The sequence below is a fragment of the Rhynchophorus ferrugineus genome, unplaced genomic scaffold (assembly GCF_030347505.1).
Source record: "Rhynchophorus ferrugineus isolate W39M unplaced genomic scaffold, kcgeb_rfMv2 rfM8, whole genome shotgun sequence".
NCBI classification, from domain to species: Eukaryota; Metazoa; Arthropoda; class Insecta; order Coleoptera; family Curculionidae; genus Rhynchophorus; species Rhynchophorus ferrugineus.
Genome location: NW_027472587.1, coordinates 8,292,713 through 8,316,895, shown reverse-complemented (window position 1 = coordinate 8,316,895; position 24,183 = coordinate 8,292,713). Strand labels below are relative to the sequence as shown.

General features: G+C 34.2%; 1 long non-coding RNA gene across 1 annotated transcript in view; it reads left to right on the top strand.

Moving 5' to 3' along the window:
- LOC143201784 (uncharacterized) overlaps nucleotides 1–9,476 on the top strand; it is a 102,868-nt gene extending 93,392 nt beyond the window's left edge. Inside the window, exon 3 of the long non-coding RNA XR_013006998.1 lies at nucleotides 9,304–9,476. This is a non-coding gene — a long non-coding RNA (uncharacterized LOC143201784). The remainder of the gene's footprint in view (nucleotides 1–9,303) is intronic.
- Nucleotides 9,477–24,183: the final 14,707 nt, after the last annotated feature.

Sequence of the window (24,183 nt, the reverse complement as noted above, 5' to 3'; positions counted from 1 at the left end):
TATAAGTTAATAATTAATAAATAATTATAATTTTATAATTGAGGAATACATACTGATGTATTTTCTAGCACTCATCTTGCTTGTTAATTAATACAAGTACATAGGAAAAGTAGTAATAAATTAGTTGTAAATTAAGATTGTACAAAGCGTATTTAATAAAGATGTTATAAAAAAAATTATGTTTAGCAAAATATTTTCAATCAATTTCTACAATTCGACATTTCCGTTGATTTGGTAACGGTCCAATTATGGATCAATTTTCGAACTTGTTCACCATTTCGAAACCTTATGCCAGCCAAAACATATTGACTCGATCTGAACAAGTGGCAGACAGATAGTGCTATATCTAATGTGTACGCTGGTTAAGGCAGCACTTCGAATACTCATGACTTATTCGAGCTACAATAGTGTATTCTTCACAAGTTATGCCCAAGAGACAAAAACAGGCCTAACAGTCTTACAGTAAAACACCAATGTTGAAACGATACGGAAGGGTATATTCAGTAAATCAGTAAATTCGTGTGGTAGCCAATTATCCTCCATTTAGATATTACCCAATAAAAGCCAACGTTTGGAAACAGTTTATATATATAGTGTTTAGACTGACCCTTCACATTTTCACTAATACCGTTGATCAAAATATATATAAGCGCCTAATATGTGTTTTAAGCGTAATTGTAATGATAAAACGTCGCACGCTCATTAACACCACACAGCCAATAGTGAATATTTTGTGTAATAACCTGATCAAATTCTACTATTGGTCAGTCATAGTTCAATTTTTGCTCTTAGTTACTTGTTGAATACTACAATTATTATATTTTGAGTACTTACAGTTGTCTCCTTAATCCCTTTGTTTTGACTGTCGCACTAATTATCAGAGTTTACCTACAATTCAATAAGATTAGTATAATAATTATATCTATACGTATAAATCTATATTACAATTAAATATTTCATACGGTTATCAATACACACGTTTAAGGTTAAACAGTCTAAATCGGAAATGCTGCACTTTGAAACGGCTCGAGACGAGTGGTACTTTTTTATTCACCGACCGTTCTTTCTTTAATGCCTCCCTGTTTTTTTTTATCGATAGCGACTAAAATATTTTATCTGCACATTGCGAGCAGTTTATTTCATTTAATATATCTGTCACATATATCGTTGTTCTGGTTTACATCGAAATAAAATGTTTAATTTGATCATTCAGTGGAATACATATGTTGTGAATGTTTCATGTTGACGACTTACTATAAGAGAACAAGATTCTTAAAATACATAGTTAATTAGATAGATAGAACGACAAAATACATCAAAATTTGTTCAGTCATGGAGAAGTGGTTCGCATGGTGCCTCAAACCAAAAAAACGATGCCATTTCAGTTTATTTTCACGAGTAATTAACATCATCATTAATATTCATACCAAGTAGGAGATAAAAATGATAAAAATATGATTATTGAGAATAATAAAATAATAAAACCATAATTTTTCTAATCTAACAGATAATTCAATAAATTCAATCAATCAAAGCAAATACATTTATTCTATTTAACGTTTTAAATTCATATATCGCAGGCTTGGTGGCTCAGTGGTAAAGGCGCCAGGACGGTCCTTCTACCGATACTGTATATTATTAAGTTTATGATTGTCCTAGGCAAGAGTGTAAAATCCGAAAACGAACCCAGTCACTCCAGTAACCAAGTTGGTTAGGACCGGATATCTTCTGAGATGATTTCTAAAGTTGGTCACTCGCCAGTCGGTAGGCTTAATGCTGAGGACCGTGGATCGGAGCCCACGTTAAACTGTAGGTCCAGTTCAGATAAACCTCTAACTAGTAAAAAGAGACTTTAATATATCATTTAAATCCATATATCATTTTTGTTTTTTAACAACGAAAACTATGTAGCAAATTCGATGAATTTTCAGAAATTATTCCATAAGTTCTTCGTATTTATTCGGAACTTTTAGGGAAATTCGACTTCGAAATTCGATATATTCAATCCAGTAATCTTTTAATTTTTTATACCAATTTTGTAGGACGATCTCCTATATACGTCATATCAGCCAAGCCTCTTTCGCTGCAGTAGTCTTTGGAGGTCTGCAGCCAATGGCGGTGTGTTAATCAGTGGTTACTGGGGACCAGGTCTAAACATTATGGCGGGTAGCAAAACAATTCGAAGCCCAAAACTTTCAATTGAACCACGCTGTGTTTTATAGAAAAGAGCCTTTATGCTATGCATTTGAAGCAACAACGTCATGTAATATTCACTACCGATAGTCTTGCCTTTCTCAAGACAGTCAATTCTTACAGTTCAGTTATTCTGCTTACTTTAATGTTTACTTTTACCGGCTGATGCCTACTCAGTTGATCACCTTTTAACACATCGAAGTAAAAAATCCTGCATATTTGGATTAAGCAGCTCCAGATAGCTCCGAATGGTTGATGCTTAGTTTTGATCAAGTATGTATATCAAGTATAAGATGATCTAGATAGGCTTTGTTATCCCAAACAACTTCAATTTCTAATTGTTTGAAGAGTTCTTGTAATGTAATATTTACTCAATATTGATAGGTGACTTTTTACCTATTGTTTTCAAAACAACACCCTATTTTTAGATGCTATGTCCGAAAGCTATTGAGTGGTGTGTTTCTGTAGTTTTACTTACGTAAAATATAAATTTTGCGTCTAATAAACAATCGAAAAATAATTTCGCGGGAACTAATATTTCAATGTTAGTGAATTAAAATAAATTTTAATAAGTTTATTTCACAGACAATAAGAAAAAATGTTTTACGTTGTAACTGCTAATTAATAATTAAAATACACGAAAGTAAAATATAAAGGAAGATTAGAGTTTTCAACAAAACATTTAAAACATATTTATTTCAGCTAATATTATTTTTAAATAAACTTTCTATGCCACTTGTGGGGTTACTATTCCATTCCTTTTTATAGAACCACAGAACACCCAAATACGATAGTAATCCTATTTCCTTTAAAATTAAATTATACCTTGCATGTTAATAGTTTTCAGTTATTATTTTATTTATTTCCTTTTTTAAAGTTAGTAGGTAAAGGAATATATACATCTCCGTCTCGCTTATACTACCGTTTTAAAATATAAGCGTATTTAAAATTAACTGGTCCAAGCAATTATCTCCGTCCTTTCCTCTCTCACAATTCATACAGGAAAGGATTCGTACATCTTCGTCTGACATCACAAATAAAAAAAAACAGTTAAACCGTGCATTTGACTGCAAATAGTAATTGGCTATAAGTTTTAGTACTATGGGCTGTTTCGACAGTTTTGAGACTATCGACTGTTTCGACTATTTTCAGTCGATAGTTCACAACGCTAGTTTTAAGTAAAAACGTATATTTACTTAATATACGCTTGAGGACATAAAATCTCATAAAGTCGGTATAATCGCGGCTAAGTATTGTGCAATTAACCGCCTATTGAAATGTCCATGCGATGCCATCAATTCCTTACCTTTCATTTTCATTCAATCGAGGACATAAACCTCCGGGAAAACCGCATCACTATCTCTCCACCGTCCTCGTAGAGTTGCATTAATTGTATACTAATTTTAAACCGGCTGGCCGATCCTATGCCGCTCAAGAAGACTGTTTAATGGTCAGTTAGATATGTTTGATGGTAAAGAAGGGGACGTGACCGAGCTGCGAGCGCGATAGACCTGGACCGATAAGGGACGGATCGACAGGATTTAAGAGGCACATTATGCAGGGTGCCTTCTTCGGTCGGTACTTCGACTTTGCGGGCGATGGTATCGGCGGCCTCATCTTCGGTTCTCGGTTAGGAAGGCCGGAAAATCGTGGTGTGGTTTAGATACGGCCGCGAACCACGCTGTAAAACGTCAGATAAACGCGGGAAGGTGTAGATTTAATGCCGAATTCTCGATTAAATGAAGCCCAGCTTTTTGCACAATAATTAATAGTTAGCTAGTATATTGGTTTTATGTTTGGGACGTAAAAACCTTTTTCTCTAGTAGTGAAGCCTAGTATAAGTTATCTATATATAGTCCGTTTAGTAAAAGAGTGAAATCACGTCATCTAAAGTGATGATGTGAAAAGGTCGCAATGTTGCCGCATCAGTTCTGAGTTTTAGTTTATTTGGCTTTGATATACAACAAAATTCTAACTTAAATAAACTAATTAAACAAAAACAATGTTATTGACTATAATTTTTTTTAACATTATAGTACATATGATGGATATATTAGCGAGAAACTTAAAATTACAATTAATTATACAGCTGTTATAGTTTGTAGGTCAGGGCTGTGTTTTATTATATTTACATTGAACTATTTTTCATTCCACCTATGGGTCTAATCCACATAATTAACAGTTGTATATCCAAGTAACATTGGATTTCCTACCTTAGTTAAAGAGTATATTTACCTTTGACGCTTAGTTCTTGTTTCCTTCGGTACAGCGTTTCCTTGTTACTTCCAAATCAATTTTATATCACTGTATTTCTACTTAATTCGCTCTGTTACTACGTATTCATACTTCTTGATACAACTAGATTTAATCACAGTATTCTCCCTAATGAATTACAGTTATTGCAAAAGAGTTAGTATTCTTTCTCTCTTTACACATTTTAACCAAATGCCCATGTATCAGCCCAACGTTTATCTTTTTCAATGAACTTTTGTTGTCTTAACACTATTTTTATGCTCATCTTGATATTAGTTATCATGGGGTATATTGGCCTCATTCGGAAATTTCCAATATCTCATCTAAATACACATTCGATACATCGGTTTACCTGGATTGGACCAACTGCTTAACATGGGTTCCGAACCACAGTCCTCGGCATTAGTCCACCGACTGGCAAGTGACCAACTTGGAGATCATCCCAGAAAACGACATGCTGGGATCATTTTCCTTGTCGGATATTCCACCCTCGCCTCAGTACAATCATATATGTTAAACAATCACAGACAAAAAATTACGACCATGCCCCGAACAGAATTCGAACCCGGGACTATCGCAGCAGTAGGAGAATCGTCCTGTCGCCTTGACCACTGCGCCAGCCATGTTCGCTGAACTAATTCCTTGATTGGGATCTTTGAGTACCGTATTTCTCCATGGCAGAAATAAATATCCCTTACTATTTTAGTATCTCATAGTTCATTAGAACAAACCCATTCTTTTTGTCATAAAAAATAATTTGAGGCATGTAACGTAGACAATGGGAAATATCGAGGAATTATTTTAAAAATTCTAAAAAATAGTATTAAAATTGATACCAAATTGGTGAATGGGTTCCATATAATTCCATATATTCAGCCCATCCAATTGCATAATTGTGTTTGACTGTTTTGTTTGATAGAAGTCAGTTTTATAACTACAGATTTTTTTAATATCATTTTCTCTAATTTATTGAATATTTTGTCGATCGATAAAGGTCGCTCAATAGTTATTATAAATGTCTATAGGCAACATTATAGAATCCGTCAAAGAATAAGCAGCCGGTAACCAGGCTGTGTAAGACCGGGTGTCTTCTGAGATGTCTCTGAGTTACTCAGTGGCCAATCCGTAGGCAATACCGTGATTCAAAGCCCCCGTTAAGCAGCAGGTTCAGTCCATATAAACTCAGGTTGGTAAAAAGGCGATAAATATAATTTTAAAAAACCTATAATACAATAACTCATACAGCTTTACGGGAACACTCACTTCTTATGGAAATAATTTAGGAATACCCGCATTATAAAAATATAACAGGAATAATATTGCATCAAAAGTTCGCAACATACAAATACCAAACTTTTATGGTGATCTGTGTAATTAAATTAAAAAACGTAAACAAAAATTACTTGAAGCAATACCATATGCGATAAACCATGTTCATAAATAAAAAATATAATGTAGCAACGTTAATATACAACCAAAAACAAAGTAATTACATATATGGCAACTCCTCGTATTTCTGTTTCGGTATAAACCTTTTTTATATCGAGCATATTCGTTCGAATCGTTGGCCAGCATTAAATTTTACGACCATCAAAACTTGTAATTTGGCTACGTTCATTTCGGTAATGCCTTTATTAAGTATATTTATACTATTTCATTATTGCTGTTTACGTTACTTTCCTTCGTGTTACCCGGGATAATAAAGGAGAGATGGTATTATTTAGGTCAGTCGAAAATGGTACTTAACATTAAGCATTAATAGCTCCATTTTATTTATATCCTAATTTAAGTAATGCGATGGCGAATTGGGGGAAAAGGAGACACTTTTTTCATTCAGATGAGGTAACATTATAATGATTGCTTTCAATGATAAGGTGTTTTTTTTTCTTTATTCTTGGTGCTTTAGCAATAATGTCCAAATCAATATTATTAAGTAATATTCCAGATAATACAAACAAACAATATTGGTTTTTTGAATAAAACAATAACAATAACATATATATTAATAAAACAATAACATATATTTTTAAACGAAATTAAACATATTTTATATGGTATGTTAACTTTTTTTTTTTTGAAAAGTTTGTCTTATGTCACACATCATACTTCGTATAACAGGTCAATTGAAAAGTCCCCGGCCTCACATATAGATGGCGCTACTACAATTAAATTCATATGTTTGTAACACTCAAAAGAAACAACTTTTGTTATTGTGAAAAAAATTGATTAAATTCCGCGTGTTCATAAAATATTGCTTTTTGAAGGGGAAAAAATAGTTGAAATAGAAACTTCGCTTGATTTCGGACACTGCCCCAGGAAAATCAACCATCAAGGATTGGTATGTTAAGTTTAGACGTGGTGACATGAGCACTGAAGATGGTGAACGCAGTGAACGCCCAAAGGCCGGTGAAATTGAATGAAATAGCAGACACTCTAAAGATATCAACTGAACGTGTACATCATATCATTCACGAATATTTGGGTATGAAAAAGCTCTGTGTAAAGTGGATGCTGCGCGAGCTCACTTTTGACCAAAAAAACGACAAGTTGATGATTCGGAGCAATGTTTGAAGATTATCAAGTGTAATAAACCCGAGTTTTTGCATCGATATGTGACAATGGATGAAACATGGCTCCATCATTTCACTTCGAAGTCCAATCGACAGTCATCCGGGTGGACTGCATGCTATGAACCCGCTCCAAAGCGTAAGACGCAAAGTCGGCTGGCAAGGTTATAGCGTCTGTATGTTGGGTTGCGCATGGAATAATTTTAATAAAAAATAAATATAAATCTTGATTTAAAAAAAATCGTTATATTCGTAATTTTTCAAGTCGATTTTTTAATCGATAACCTATGTCCGTATATTAGGGATTAATTAAAATTTTATAGATTTCTGGTGTTTACAACAAAATAGAGCTATTGTTGGTACCCTATTGATTCAACAAGTCGACACTTTTCTTTCATTGAAAACAAAGCAGTGTTTTCTTTTTAGAGATATTTTATTTTTTAAATCCCTTGATAAGTTTCAAATGTTGTAGTCGGTAAAAGCTGATATTCGCAGACTGATTCGAATAGGATGAATGAAAATAAACGGATTTGGCAAATTTTAGAGTCATCTAGCTACGGAGGCTTAAAAATAAACAACAGACCAGCGCGGATTTTAAATTCAAATTCGGAGTCGGAATAAATAAGCAAACCTGAAGCAAAAGGATTGCTGTTTAATTATCCCCTAATCTTTCCCGAAATGGCTTATCCAGATTACGATTCGACGGAGGTGGAGGTGGAGATGGAGGCGACGCAATCAAAACATTTTCTTAAACAATATTAAAGTATCGTTTGGCTGCTATCGATTATCTCGGGACAAATTCAATGAATTTTAAATAGATTATTAAGCCACTTCTTTCGTTTGGCAGAAAGTTTTTCGTCGTTTGCCTAATCGCGGCTCTAACGAAATGCCCCAACTTTTGCTTAGATTGGTTATAAAAATCCGTTATCGATACGGAAATGGGTGCGCGATGGAATTGGGATGTGAACCATTAAGGCTCTCTCAGATAAAATTAAGTTTTATGCGACAATGTGGTCATTTAAAATTTATTGTCTATATTGCAGATATTAATAAAAAATTGGCTTAGTAAATTATTGATAATAGCTGGCCTGGTTTTCAGATTTTCCACTGTTGTCTATAAACATATTTACAATTACAATCACAAATATAAATTACATCCATTTACCAGCTGGATTTGAACCCGCGACTTTCGTAAAAGTAGGAGAAACATCCTGCCGCCTTGACCACTGCGCCAATCAATTGCGGCTAATTGCTCTTTGATTCGTCAAAAATATATATAACAAATATTTACATCATAAAAGCCGTGTATGAAAGGTCGAACAGGTCTTATTAATAAAACTTTTCTTAGCGCAACAGTCTTTAGAGAACATTAACAATTGTGCTATTTGTTATTAATTGCTGTGGTGTTGTTTATTATTATTATTTATTATGTTAAATTGCTCTATGTTACATATGAATATTGATGCGCATAATCTACAGTTGCACCAAAAAGTTTTGCAACTATAACATAGCTCTTTTTGGTTATCAATTTCCCCAAAATCACATTCGTAAATATATCTTCTAAGGTGCCGCATGGAGTTCGTTTAATATGAAATTAAATAATAATTGTTCAATAACTCCCAGACTATTCGCGCACTTAATGTGACCTTTTCCTCTACCTTGGAGTTTGCAGCTATTCCCTTTCTTATCTTCTTTAATGAGGGTGTTCTCCTGCCTGTAGTGATAGCGGTCGCAAATGCACGTTCAGATATTTTCAAAAAATTGTGAATTTATAAAGGTGTTATTTTGGCTCATAGATTGTTCCGATGACGAGCGCCGGTATACGCCCCTCAAGGAAGCGTAGTCCCATAGAAGAAACCTTCTTTGCAGTCATTAAATTCTCAGCCTTTTACCTTTAAGCCTTTTCTTTTCTTTCTTGTAAGTGCACTAAAACACTATTTGTAGACAGTGCTCTTTGGTAGAATACTTCAGACGCGAACATTTCAGGCTGGGATATTTCAGTTTAGGATATTTTCCGTAAGGGATATTTTTATGAGAAAATATTTACGTTAGGATAATTATATGCCAGGATATTATACTGTCAGTTTGCGGCCTGTCTATATGGGTTTTAGCGTTGACTCTTAGATAGTCGTATTGGTTAATTTTGGTTAAAACTATGAATATTTTTTATTAAATAGGATTTTCATAATAGAGATTAGATTGATTATTTTTAGTTATTAATTTAGAATTGTCAATATTTTGTCTTATAAGTTAATATAGGTATAGCTTTTTATCTGATTTTTCCTTATAGATTTTCATTGGTCCCCTTCGTAGCCTGGGATATCGGAGAAACTCAAGACCTACGTGGTACCCATTGAGCAAAGCCCCTGAAGGAAACGTTGAATTGGTTCGAACCAGAGATTGCTACTACGAAGATTGCCGTTCGTGTGAGCTACATAGGTTGTGTCTTGTAAAGTAACAAAACTATACGATTAAATAATTTTATGAGCAATTTTCAAATCTTTTTCCAAAACCAACAGGTAAACCTATTCTCAGTAATGTTGCTTGGAGTTGCCGAATCAAACCAATTGTATTTTGGCGCAGTCTCAGTTAGCTATCAGCAACGAAAAGCATCTTTACGACCCGATGTTAAACAACAACCTTTCCGATAGCGATCCGCCCCCGAAACGGTAATAAAAATAAATCACCGGTTAAACTAGCGAATTCGCTTTCGCTGCCTATTTCCGGTTCGTGACGGAATCAGTTGTTCGTCAAATTTTTACTCACTTTTACCGGCTTTTTAAAGTGTATTTTCGAAAGGGCACGAGCACGCACGGCCTCTCACGCGACCGCCGGCTCGGTTTCCGAAACGTTAAAAGCATCCGCGCCACACTTTTGATAATATTGTGTTCACATATACAAATTCGTTTCGATTTTGTCACGCAGCGTCGCGGGCAGAACGTATTAGCCGCACGTGAACGTCTCGGACATAGGAAAAACCGTTTCGGCTTCGTTATTTATGAGCTACGTCCGATTTAGCGACTCGGAGACATGCTATTTCTGTTTATGAGGATGAAAGGCTGTTTTTTCTCAACCATACAGTGGTACTGGGGAATTTTTCTCCTTTTATTTCCCTCGAAACCTTTACTTTAGACAGTCCAATACATATCATCCACGTATATACTGGATTATTCAGTAGAACCGCTCAGATATACGACACAAAGTATATAATTATAAACGATTTTACATCAGAATCATACTTAGCATCCGAGTAAGAATCATTTAAACGGACGGAAAGAGTCTAGTTCTGGAGAATCCCCGCATGCGCAAAACGATTTGAATTTACAACGTTGTTTGTTGAAAATTATACGTATATTTCAAAAATATAATAAAAATAGAATAAATTATCTTGTATTCACAAATTAACCTAATAACATGGAACCTAATATTTGTGTTGAGGCCCAAGTGTAAATGTTTCGGTATAATTTTTGTCCCTATAATCTAAAAAAATGCAATATGAAGAACCTTTAATTATAATATTTCATTTCAAAATAATTTTGAAAAGAAAAAAGAGAAAATTAAACAATATGTAATTGTGTATATTGATAAAGATTGTAGTAATTGTAATAATTGTTTATATTAATAATGGACGAAACTTTGGTTTGATAATGTGGCGATTATATCAATATATAATCACCACAGTAACAAATTTTGCAGGCTTATTCTGTTACATGTTTAAACTTGTCAAACAGCATTCTATCTCTTTTTAAATAGAATAAAATGAGAAAGAAAATAATATCCGACTGTAAACTGAATTTAAAACTTTTAAAAATTAATGACGTGCATCACTACTGTTTTGAATAGACTATGCACTCAGCGAGATTCATTCCTAGTACGTTACTGCTGGTGAGCTAAAGGGCCTTTTCACATCTGCCGACATGTCACCGACATGGCCCCGACACGGCTTCGACACGGCACCGGCACGGCACCCACACTGCACCGTATTTTTTTGTGATTTTCATTACTATTGTCCCATATAGAAGACTTTGGTTCTACTAATTCAGTTAGTGTTACAACGTCATATTTAAAACTACACATTTTCCTCTTTTAACCTTAAAAATATCTCTGTACACAATAAAAATAGGCGCCGACACGAGTGGAGCGATTGCTTCCCGCGGACATGCCGTTGCCGGCAACGACACGACACCGACATATCGGTTAGTGTGAAAGGGTTCCATTTGTTTGCTGGCGGGTGCCAGCAGATGTGAAAACGCCCAAACTTGGAACGGCTATCCGATGGATTTATCTATATATTTTTCACACGGATCTGACGGCAATACCTGGTTGCTTGATATAGGAAATTCTCGTTTTTTTGGAATATATGTATTTGTTTGCGTATGACACAAAAATATTACTCCCAAAAGTTATTTTTCCTAAACCTATTAATATATAGATTCTATAAGATGTATTCTATTATACCTATATCTTGAGCTGTAGTTAAACGAGTAGCATTTAATATTATTGTCAGGTAAAGTCAATGTCGTCACGTGCTTACCGAATTGAGGACCTCCACGGCTGGAAATAAATTCCGATTTTCGGATAATGCCGTAGCCTTGCCGGCTCAACTGAAATTTCGCAACTAATTAGAACGTCTAATAAATAAGGCCCAAATATCAAATTTTAACGAATCAAAGGTTATATTTCCCTTTCGGCGCCGCAAATTAGCTTCACCCCTCGCCCGCCGCCACCGCCGCCTCCTCGATCCCGTCCATCCGTCGCCCCCACACCGCCAACCGTTCCGCGTCGTCGACGATGGGTGGCGGTGGATCGGGCCCGGCATGGTTGGCGAAGGGGAGGGGGTAGCAAAATTACCTTACGGCGGGATATCATAAATTCACAAAATTCCAAAATCCGTCTTCATTACGCCGCTTGATATATTGATTTCGGCGGGGTTGCCGCTCGGCCTGGGTTGTTGGTAGCGTCGGCGGCAGCGGCATAGGGGTTGAGAGGCGTCGAACGGATAGACTGCTCGTGTTTCATTAGTGTATACAGAATTAATATTGCCCGATGCCTATTGTTAATTAAATAAGGCTTTGCGAGCCGCGCTATTGATGAGAGTCATTTTTGTTGTGGATTTTAACACCTTTTAGTTGCATCAGTATATATTTTCTTTAAATTTACTACATCTTTATTAGATACGCTTAGTACAATCTTAATTTACAATTAATTTATTACTACTGTTCAGCTGTACTTGCATTAATATCCAAGCAAGACGAGTACGGGATTAATACGTCAAAATAACACTAACTACTCTACTTAAGCTAAAATTAAGAATACACTTATACACTAAAGAAGTTCGTGTGGTTTGGTTCGCTTAAATCTTCTAAGTTTTGTGTGATGTCCTGCTTCCACGTTGCTGTGATTTAGGAACCCTATTTCATATTTTGAGGAGAACTTTGGATCAGTTCGTATATCCATTTAATTTCGAAGTCAAGATGCAGCTCTTCGTTGGTTATGTAGCGATAAGCATTGGTAAATAATCGTAGAACTTTGTTTTGGGTGCGTTGGATTACTAGCTGGTTTGATGTTTTGGTGCAAACCCACTTTTGAACACCACAGATCCAAATTGACTTTACGATTGTCTGATAAAACAATCTCTTTGGTTTTAGGTCATGTTCAGAATATCTTCCGACTAACCAGTACAGTTGCTTGATTTTACGTCTAATCTGCTCTGCTTTTTGTTTAACATGATGCTTCCAGTTTAACCTACCATCGAGATGTTTTTCGTGTTATTTCGATGTTTCTTGAGGAATAATTAAATTTTTATTATCTCGCTGCATCGCAAAATTAACATGGCGAGATTTGGAGCTATTAAGCTGAATTTCCCAGTCTCTAGCCCATTTGTAGGTCTTGTTGATCGCTACTTGTACTTTCTCTACAGCTTTAGAGAGATATACATCTTTTGTCATGATAACTGTGTCGTCGGAAAATGTTCCAAATACTGTTTCCTTTATTGTTCGAATATCAGTAATATAGAGTAGACATAGCTCCCAATACAGTACCCTGTGGAACTTCAGCTGAATTAGGTTTAAGTTGCCCTTCATGCGAGACATGAGAGAATGTTTTTTCTAAAAGATATGATTTGAGAGCTGTTGACAGTAATTCCGCGGTAGCAACTTGCTCATTTTGTAGATTATCCAATCCTAAACGTCATACTATAGCTTGTGAGACGCCCATCAGTATCATTCGATTTTATTTTTATACATGTTCGTATTTAATTATATTTCATCGGTTATACGTTACAAGTTCGGAAAGTTTAGTGTGAAGTATTAAACAATTTTAAACGTTACTGGTCCATGTATTATTATATAAAACATAACAGAAAGATATATACAACAAAATATACAGCAGCAAATATATAGTCCGTTCAATAAAACGGAGATTTAGTTCATTTTGGCTTTGGCATTCAACAAAATCCTAATCTAAATAAAATAATTAAACAAAAATCCTTTTATCGAATTTAATTTATTTTAACATTATACTACATAATACAGCAATTACTACATCATATATTCTCCAATTTTAGCCATATATTTCTTTTCTTTCTAACACCTTTCATGACTAGACCCTTAATAACACAACTGTCTATTAAAGGATTACGTCCCACAGTTGTTACAATTCTAGAGCTTCGGAGCAGATTTAAAATTTTATTTCATAAAACGTCAACATTTTCTTCAAAATATTTATTTTCACATTCATGAAATTTATTATGGGTGGAGCAATTGTATTAATATATTTAAGATACTTCAGCAATGTAGTAATAACTTTACTTTGACTGAATCATTAGAATGTTAGAATGTTATTACTCTGTTCAAAAAGTCTAAAAAGACATATTTTTCAGGTCTTTTAAAATGATAGAAATGATTCTGCACATCATTTCATTACAATAAATTAAATCTTCGTCCTGGATGGTCCCAGCTCTTGGACAAGAATCTATAAAAAAATTGTCATGATATTATATAAACATATTTTGAACATATATGATATTATATAAACATATTTTGTGGATCTATGCTGCACAACTATAAGGTTGCACAAAGAATTCCAATATATGCTAAATCTGATTCAATTTTATGAAGATAAAGTTATTTGCAGAATTAATTTTCTATGGTACAGAAGAAATCAGGAAGTCCACAAAGACCTATGGTTAACGAACTAATGGTCATTGAAGAAATTAAACGGTTTGCTAAAAATATCAAGAGAGATTGCGTGAATAAAATATATTGAAATAGTACAACAATGGGCCGAGAAGTCTCGGACCTAACACTGCTTCAATAGAAATTTGTTAAAATTTCGTGATATTCTACTCAAAAATTTGTGACTTATTGTGCTAAGAGTGACACTACTTTTGTTATTCTTCAAAACAGTGGATCAAAAAAAAATTCGTGTTTTATTTTAACACTGCTTCTTACACACTACACTGCGAAAAAAATATTGTTCAAGCGAAGCAATGGCCCGAAAAGTGCTATGAGGACTTCGCTCCATCAAAAACAACAATAAAACGTTGGTTTGCTGACTTCAAACGTGGCCGTAGAGATACCGATAATGCAGAACGCAGTGGATGTCTAAATGTGATGGTAACACCAGAAAACATAAACAAAATCCACAAAATCGTCTTGAATGATTGAAAAGTGAAGTTACGTGAGTTAATTAATATTGTAAAGATACCGAAAGAACCTACTGGTTTAATATTGTATAAGCATTGGACTATGAAATAGCTCTGTTTAAATGAGTGCTGATGAGCGTTGACGATTCAATGGATGACACATGCATCCATTGCTCCACTCTGGAATCAAAACAATTGTAACCTGAATGAACAGAAATGGTGACTATTTTGAAGCAAAAGATAAATAGTTCTACAAAAGTGGTATTGAAATCTTAGAGCGTCGCTGGAATGATTGTGTGGGTTTTGATGGAGATTACGTTGATGAATAAAGTCAATTTTTGATAAAAACCGCGCTTTTTTTGTTACGCTTGGGACATTTCAGCCCATATGTTATATAAGAAAACTGTTTAGTATAAATTTTCGTGGAGTGGGAGCACATCTATCAAATGTTAACTAAGTTTAGGTTTTGATTTAGAATTTAAAAGCAACATTAAGAAAAAATACAGTGCAAATATGTGTGGCATGCGGCTTTCAAAATTAAAAGAAAATTCAACGTTGAAAACCCAGAAAATATCACTTTCTGGCGTGTTATCTTTGTTGTATATCACCTCCAAATTGGTATAAAATAAAAGAAAATTGTTATTGGAACCTCTTGAACCAGTTAAAGTACGAATTTTTTCAGCAATGGGCTTATTTTCTGAATTTAATATGGTATAACTTCTTGCTCTGTTAAGAATTCAAAAATTATTTTGTGAATAATAGGTTTCGCTAAATTTAGATGTAATAGCTTCCATTGAATAGGTATTTTGTTGATCCAAATTGCAGGAACGGCGGAATAAGTATATTAGAATGGTAGGAAATTATAATAGAAAATAAATTGTTTCTACATATATAAATAGCTTTTTATTTCTGCTAATAGTTTTATTTTTGAGAAGGAAGTATGTCTTCAAAGCTATGCATGTTCGTGTTGTTTTGTTTAAAATATCACTTGAAATAGACCGATATGTTAAACGTAAATTTGTATAAAATAATTTTACAATTTGAAAGTGCCTTTATAATATCTCCTTCATTTATTTTTGATATTTATTCGACGAAAACGTTGTCAACGTTGCTAGTATGATCACGTCTTGAATTAAACTCGATAAAAAAAGGGAGAACGGACGGGATAAGAGCGACTGGGGCTCGGTTTTCCTCCTATATTTTTTGACGCAGACAATAATATGGTTCGATAACTTTGGACTCTAAAATTTCTGGCTGATTTTCGAGCTGACGTGGGGCCTTCAGATAGAGGGAAGGACGTGTTCGATTTCTCGTGTTACGCTCTCCCGATTTTTATTCCCCGTCTATCTGCTGTCGTTTTATATGTTTAGCATAATGTCGGTGCTTCTAACCGACTGGAAATTGTACATTTTTGAATTACAAAAATTACACAAGTTTACAAATTCGGATCGAATTTTGGAACCGAGAAATTGAGAACGATTCTCTTAACGTTACTTGATGCCCTGAACCTCTGTGCCAAAATTGGTTCCAATTTTCCAGCTCGTGTATGGTGGCAGCACTGCGTTCTTATAATACCTGTTAACTGACGATGTTGCCTTAAACATCATTTCAACATTTTTTGCTCAAAATAGGCTTTATTCATCACCGTAATCTCCATCAAGAACCACACAAACATTCCAGCTTCGCTCTAACATTTCATTACCACTTCTACAACGATTTATCTTTTGCCTCAAAATAGGACCAGGGTTTTGATTCCGGAACATATGGGCGCAAAAATTCCGGTTTGTTACTTTTGAACATGGCCAAACACTGCTCAGAATCATCAACACGTTCTTGTTTTTGGTCAACAGTGAGCAAACGCGGCACCTAAAACAGATTTTTCTCATACTGAAATGTTCATGCAATATAAAACTGATAAGTTCTTTTGATACATTTACAATCTTAGCTAACTCACGTAACTTGACTTTCTGTGGAATTTTTTTAATTTGTTCTAGTGTTAACACTTTATTGTGACGTCCACTGCGTTCTGCATCATTGCTGTTTCTACGACCACGTTTGAAGTCAACAAACCAACTTTTTACTATTGTTTTTGATGGCCCTTATAATACTTTTCAAGCCATTGCTTCGCTTGCACCGTATTTTTTCCCATCAAGAAGCAGTATAAAATTAAAACACGAAATTGCTTTTGATTCATTGTTTTGAAAATAACAAAAGTAGTATCATTCTTAGTGCACAAACTTATGAATAGAATATCATGAAATTTTAACGGTTTTCTTTTCTAAATTAGTACTCACTGAAAAAGTGGTGAATGCAATAAAAATTGCACCATCTATGTGTTATGTCCGGAATTTTTCAGCCTCCTGTTGCAATACAAAGCTGAGCAGATTACATATATAACTAATTATAATAAATAATATCAGGTTAGGTTAGAGAACATCGTGAACATGATTCTTTGCTTTTGAAAAATAAACAATTTCTTAAAAAATTCCTTCACGTCACATTACAGTCCCTGATGTTAAATATCTGAAAATAGTCTGACTTTGTGATACTTTATAATACTTTATGAAACTGACTTAATGATATTTTGTTATAATGTTCGGTTGTGTAGTAATTTACACATATTAATAATTTGTTAATTATAGAAGTTTAATGGAAATTTGGTTTACTTAAATGCCATTTAAAAATGGTTAATAGCCGTCTTGGTGGCGCAGTGGTAAAGGCGATGGGGCGGTCCTCCTAGGCCGACAAGGAAAATGATCCCAGTCACGCCAGTAACCATGCTGGGTAAGACAGGTTGTCTTCTGAGATGATTTCTAATGTTGGTCACTCACCAGTCGGTAGGCTTAATGATAAGGACCGTGATTCAGAGCCCACGTTAAACTTTAGACGCAGTCCAGATAAAGCCATAGTTGGTAAAAGGAGATTTATGTATATGAAATATGTAATATATGTATATGAAAAAAAGGTTAGTGAGTGTTATTGTGTAATGTTCTAATATAATAAGCTCTTGAGAGAGTTTGCCTATATTTTTTACATATATCAGTTCTCATTATTTCTAAAAATAATGGATATAACATTATTTTTACATATATTATTTATTATTTACATTAATGTCATATTAATAAAATATTTTACTTACCTTTACCCTATTATGAGAAAAACATGATTAATCTAATAAATTTTGGTCGAATTTCGACCACAAGGAGATCTCTAGTACTTATTAAAGTATTATTTATTAAAAATAGATCGTATCGGCAACGTAGCGTTTTGAAATAATACACCCGATATCGGCTTGTTTCTTTAATTATTTCGTTCGGTGTTCGCAATTGGCAACGCCAACTAGGATCGAACGCTTGATAATTCTATTCCGGCGATACGTCAATGGGAAAAGCGAAAAGTTGAAGCGGCATTATTTGTCTTTTAATTTTTTATCGGTCCCAGCCCCAAGCTGAGTGACAGACGAAAGAAGGCGTTGCTTCTATTAGGTCCTGACGGTCTTCATCAATGCGGCTCGACCCGAACGAAAACTTTATGAATTTATGAACACGAGACTTTTATTCGTTTTATTTATATTTATTTTGAATAACATTGTCCTTTTTCTTACGCCAAAAATAACATTTTTCCAGAAATCACTTGTAGAGATTCGCTTCCGTGTTTCAAAGATGTTATTTTTGACGCAAAAGGCAAAAGGCAAAAGGTTGGATTAACCGCATAAATGCGAAAATAAATATTTAAAGGAGTTTTTTTTTTAGTTATTTATTACATTGTTACTAGTCGTTGTTGACTTAACTACAATTTGTCTTCACATTAGCTTAAATCTAGGTAAATATGTAGGAGGACCCGTCGCCCCTATCTTAGTCTCTCTATCTTTTATTCTCTACTCTCTAAATGCACCTCACTACAATACACTACACTACACAAGATCAAATAGTTTGATTTATATGAGTCTGTGTCCTGTTGTGGTGTTAGCCAAGGTTTGGATTATCGATATTGACATCAGAATGGAGTCAGTCCTCATGTCGCCTTGCCTTTCAATTCTCTTGATTTCTAGGACGAAAGTCGGTATTTGAAGATCGCGATGTAAGTAATCAATCTTTAATATCTCGGTACACCTGTCATATTTCTCACGACTTTGTTCTGGAAAACTTGTATTGCATTTATATGCGGTATATATAGTTTTCGCGGAACATCCCCATAATTGTATTCCATATGTCTTTATAGGTTTCAATATTTGCTTGCAAAAAATTAGATTATTGACAGATAATTATGATTTTCTTCTAATTAGTCAATACATTTTCCTATATTTAGCTCCAGTTCTTTTCTATTCTTTTCTATTATTTTCTATTCTTTTGTACACGTTGCTTCCAGCGAAGTTTTACATCAAGGTTCATTCCGAGATCTTAGTGTTGTTGCTGTATGGAATTAATGTTTGTTTTCCAAGTCTGTGTCCAATTATTTATATTGCCTCTGCGAACACGTCTTCACTCTATGAAAGTCAAAGGACGACAAGAGGTCTTATTGAATTAAAATGCCGACAAAACAAAAAACAAAGCTGTCAAACAATTTCAGAAGAAAAAAAAGTGGATATGATTAAAAAGGGAGGAAATAGAGCATCTTACAGGCCATATTGTATGCGTAAACTATTGCTTCAGCGACATAAATATATGCGGTATCTTATAATTTCCTCTTGCCATATCATACAGACTTCGTCTTTGCTGGCTCTGTGTTTCCATAGATACATAATACCGCCATTTTCTGCCATCTGATATTTTGTCAATTTCGATACTTCTCATCATAGTTGTTAGTATTAGATGCCAACATGTATTTTAATTAGCGATACCTATGGGTGAAAATCCGGATTATAAACAAATATTAAATTGTATGATTTTGAAATTCAACAACATTTTCGATATTCATTACTTCTGTTGTTTTCTTTGAGGAAATCTGCTTCCGAAGCCCATTAAAGGTTTTTAGGAACTGATATGAATGGTGGTGGTAGTAAAGGTTTTTAGGAACTGATATGAATGGTGGTGGTAGTATCAAATTCATAAAAATGCCGATTTTAATGCTAATAACGAGAAACTGTCTACAAACTTTCAGATAGCTTAGTAAATGATGAATCACGTATTTCTCAAATGTTTATGTACATTCCGAAGGGCGTAGGTATGCACGATTTGTCGAATTGAGATATTTTGAACCTTTTTAATATCCCAGTTTCATTGTTTGCCAAGAAAAAAAATTTTTTTGGAGCTGATTTTCATTGAATTCTACTACGACAATTTCAAATGAAGTAAATCATGGGTTTGCCCAGGAGAAACATTTATATCGACTCCGAAATATTCATGACCATAAAGTGTTGCTGTAAAGCTGTTACTGCAGATCTTTTCAGAACATATATTGAACAAATAACGAAGTCTTACTACAAAAAATACTAGAAATAGCGGGCAAAATTCACCGTCTTGTATGACTGCGCTTGGCTACATGGTGCAAGAGTTGTGAGGGATACATTATTGCAGAGCCCCGCTGCTTTCATCTTCGCTGGAACATAACTTCGCAAAAAAGCTAAAGTTTTGTGACGTAATATTTATGGTTTAAAATGAGCTGGGTCTGAATATTTTTCGATTTTTCGACATATTTTTTGCTCTAATACATATTCACTGGCAAACACTAAAACCTTTTGTTTTCCCCTATGAGGCTCCTCTTTGTACATTTTCACTTGTGGCGATAATATCTGGTCTGTGTTAAGCGCCCAACAGTAGTCTGATATGATTGAGGTGCTCCATTTTCCTTCAAATCGTTTACCTGGTTCTTCACTCCAGTTTCCGGAAAGTAGTCGAGGTGGAAATGAAGAAAATGTATATTTGATTCACTAAACAATCTTAAGCTTGAAATATTTTTAGCTCTCTATTGACGATTTGTTTATGGCTAGGGTTTTATTAATTGTCCTAACATTTAACTATAATCTCCTTAAATTCAATTCATCCTTATTTTTGAGGATCTTCGTTTTGGTTGTGATTAATTGCGGATCAGTTATGAGCCGTCTAATGTCTGCAGTTCCTTCGCCGTTCCGTCTGAGAGACCAGGAAACTTTGAAACTACGTTTGTGAAACAATATCAATCTTTGGGAAGTGATTTTATAAATTGCTTCATCAAACCCAATTTTATGTGGTGTAAAAGCGGTGGTAAAAAACTTTATTTGGTGGTACCAATTGTTCTTGGCGGAAATTCTCTTCATCAATTTTAATTTGAATCAACGCTCACCACCTTTTGGTTCAGTGATCTGATCGGTAAATTAATAAACCAAACAAGCTATTTTTTGAGCAACATGCGCAAAATTTTAAAACCGCCATTGTGGAGCGAAATTGCTTTAAGGCTTCTTTTTGATGAATCTATGAAGAGACGCCATTGCGCTGTATCGTATTGGATCTTAAATGTATTTCAAGAAATCCTGACGCCCTAGAATTAGTTCCGCATTATTTTCATTTTCGGTATACCAAAATGAATAGAAATCAGTCGAATACCCTCAAGCGTCGTTTTTGTTTCAGATCCTTGTAAATAGATAACTACCTAATCAGTATCATCCTTTCGCCGCGGTATCGTTATATACCATAATGCCAGAAAGGTGATATGAGATATTTTCATTAATATATATTCAACAATTTCTTCCCAATATATACATAAATATATACATGCATCTAATATAATTGTATCACGAAAGGGACCAAGGAATCTTGCTCTTAAATAGCCACCCACCGGATATTTGACTTCCTCAGTAATTTTAATAAAACAGAACGTTGGAATGATATTTATTTAACGTCTTTTATACAAGTACAATTCAGTATGATAGAGAAGTGATTTAGTTTAACGATTTCTATTAACTCGCTTTGAATGCGTTTACCAAAGTAGTGAATATTAGTTTCCTTACTTACAACATAGCACTCTTGCATTATACTACACGCTAAATCCAGAAAGCAACCATTATTAGTACTCTATACATTTTACTCTAGATAAATTAGTATTATTTGCTATCAAAAATACTACGAACGTTATTCGTTATACATTCTTGGAAATAGCTGTGTGTACCTCTGAACTTCTTTAATTTAATGGACGCTTCCATGATTTGTGGCATGTCAGTGATCTGAAGACGTACTTCAGGCGCTAAATACTTCTTTTCTCAAATTAGATTGGACATGTGTGTTAAGGAAAACACCGTGAATTCAATATGGTACAGGTAGTCATTACAGACTTTAGTCACTGTACATTACGTACAGACCATTTAAAATCAGCATGAAATTTACAAATAAATTCATGAAATTTATTATTTTCCCACTACTGTGACCTACGTATGGCGAAACAGCGACGGAAATACCTTTATATATATCAGGAATGTGAGCGGATTTTACAGCTTTCAACTGAACATTCCTATACATAACATTAGCAGGCATCCAGATATCGCAATATTTGCGCCATGTCACGTAACACCTCAGGATATTGCCAGATTTATTGGTATCCCCGAACGGCAACCGGAGCTCTATCCCGTTCCATACAGCGGCAATTTACTGGAAAGACCTCATAAAAATGGGTGTTTAATATTATACGAAAAATGGGAGGGTATTTAGTGAGTCCGGGCCTTCGTGTTCCCTTCCCTCGGTACCCAGCTGAGATTGCAGGTCTTCGCGAAGAGGAATAGCCCGTATTAAATCTTGCCGGGTTTAATTTTTTTTTCGTCTTCTACGTTGTTCGTTGTCTTTTATAGGCGGTTTAATTTATAGGGGAATAGCTTAAGTTCGGATAATTATTTCAACTTTTATATGACAGCAGTAAATAAGGTTCAGTTTGCCAGGAAAAAGTTCGGCCTAATTTCGAACAGTTGTTTTTAAGTACGGCGTTTAAAATTTATCGTTTTGAAAAATGTCCCTGAACTTATGCTCATTCCATCTACATCGTTTTTTTAACATAATGCATACGTATAAGTTAGGCAATACCTCCCTCCTGAAAAAATGGTGTACGCGGGTATTTCCACTCTAGCCAGCTTACAATTGCAGAGAAATAATTTATTAAGTATCAGTTGTAGTTTCATCCTCCAGTTTACCTCTGATAATCGTCAGAATTGTATTTGTATAGTTTCTATGGGAATGTTTGTTAAGATTATGTGTCTTCATACAATTTACTATATCACTATCATTTACTATCTCTGTATGTCCAGCATTCTTCCGACTGCTAATTAGGAACTATTTACATATTTTACATTTAATTTACTTGAAAAGCATTCCTGTTTTATGAAAAAAAAATGGTAGATTATTATCAAAATTGAATAAGCAATATTATCAATAAATAGCTGACCCACCTAGCCTCGTTTCTTCTAGAAGCAATTTATGTTATTTTACGTTTTTAGCTGTATAATGTTTTATATTATTAAGCTTTTAGATATCGATACTCCTGTTATACCTCCACAAAATTATACAACAAATTAATGATACTAATTAGAAGTTATAGTTTTGACACATTTTTTGACTGTCGTTTAACATTCATGATTGCTCGTATTGAAAGTGCCAAAGCCAAAGTAATCAATTACATCGAACAGGCACGAAATAATGGGGGGGGCCTTAGCCAGTAAAGTGCGTTAGAGAGGTAATTATTAGTACTATTAAATATAAAGTGGGTCCAGTTTTATTGAAAATATTTTTAGTGTTCACTTAATATTAAAATAATCACTGAAAGCGGGTGAATACAAAGAGCGGCGCAATACAAAGCGCATGACGAAACAAGATTACCTTGGTGCTACCGCTATTCCAGATCAAATTTGTGAAATTTATAAAAACAGTGAGTAGTTTTCTCTAAATAAACATAATTTAACACAATTATTTGAGAGAAAACAGTTAGTCTAGAAAATATCCATAGAAAACTTAGGGATATGTAACTTTTTGAGCGATGCAAATCATCCCTTCATACAGATATAACTTGCTAATAAAGATAACCCACAAAGAGATCTAAAGGAACTTAAACACAATATTTTTAAAAGAATTGCATTGCATTATATATATGTATTGTATGAGACATGGATAATTTAAAATGGAACATTGGGCCACTCTTGGTAAAACACCAATAAAGTATGTAACAAGAACACAAGTTTACGGAAAAAAACTTAAGTTTGAATTTCTTATTAGAACGTTTTGTTGTAATGTAATTATTAATATATTTTTGTCAGTGATGGAAACCTGTTTGGCTTTATTATTGGAGCTGTGTTAGTATTTGGTTATTTGAAAAATATATATTCAATGTTTGCGTTTTATTTGTATTTTCTTAGAAATAAGCCGACAAAAAAATACACTCTATAACGTATCATTTTCTACATTAATATTTGTTCGATGGATTAGTAAACAGTGATTCTAATATTGAGAATGAGAGTGATTGAATGAAACTTATTTGTTATGGACTGATGGTCCAATGCTGACAATTATCAATATAGGGATAAAATAAATAGTTCACTGATAACTACATTAGTACATAATTAGATAACTGTAG